We start from the raw sequence: 695 nt of genomic DNA, 5'->3' as shown, positions 1-695 counted from the left end.
ATCCACACTGCTATTGTACTGACATGAGGGAGAAATTCACAGCACTGGAAATTGAACTGGTGCAGCTCAGAGAGATGACTATCTCTTTCCTCACTGCCCAAAGCACAGACCAGCCCAGCAACAGCACCACAGTCAAGCACAAAGAGAAAGACGATTTCAGGAGAGAACTGTCCTCACTACAGGCTGAAGTGAAACAGCTACTGCAAGAGAGGGACAGGCTAAAGGCCCAACTAGCAACACTGGATTCCCAGCTCACACAGCAGACACAGAGCCACTGGGCCCTGATAACAGCCCTGAGAGAAGAGATGAGAGAACTGAAAGAGGAGAAAGACAGCCATCGCAAAGACCTCACCCCCACAGAGGACACCCCCCACACTGACCACAACTTCCAGAACACAGTGGCAGAGCCCAGCCAAAACCTTCCTTCCTCACCAAACCCTCTACCCAGCTCACAGCCAGCCTCAGAATCAGACACTTCTTCAGCACCCATGGAACACACACAAAAACCAGACATTGTTCTCCTAATTGACTCAAATGGGAAGTTTATAGATGAAAAGAAGCTCTTCCCCAAACACAGAGTGTCCAAACTCTGGTGCCCAAACACCCATAGCGCCCTCAAACTGTTGGACGTGGACAAACTTGGGTCACCAAGCCACATAGTAATTCACACTGGCACAAACGACCTGAGAACACAA

General features: G+C 49.9%; 1 protein-coding gene across 2 annotated transcripts in view; it reads right to left on the bottom strand.

Moving 5' to 3' along the window:
- Window positions 1–695, bottom strand: part of LOC107687901 (protein ABHD8-like) — a 14,790-nt gene that overhangs the window by 8,385 nt on the left and 5,710 nt on the right. The gene's annotated exons all lie outside the window — the stretch shown is intronic.

The sequence above is a fragment of the Sinocyclocheilus anshuiensis genome, unplaced genomic scaffold (assembly GCF_001515605.1).
Source record: "Sinocyclocheilus anshuiensis isolate Anshui unplaced genomic scaffold, SAMN03320099.WGS_v1.1 scaffold293, whole genome shotgun sequence".
NCBI lineage: Eukaryota > Metazoa > Chordata > Actinopteri > Cypriniformes > Cyprinidae > Sinocyclocheilus > Sinocyclocheilus anshuiensis.
This window is presented reverse-complemented; position numbering and strand designations above follow the sequence as displayed.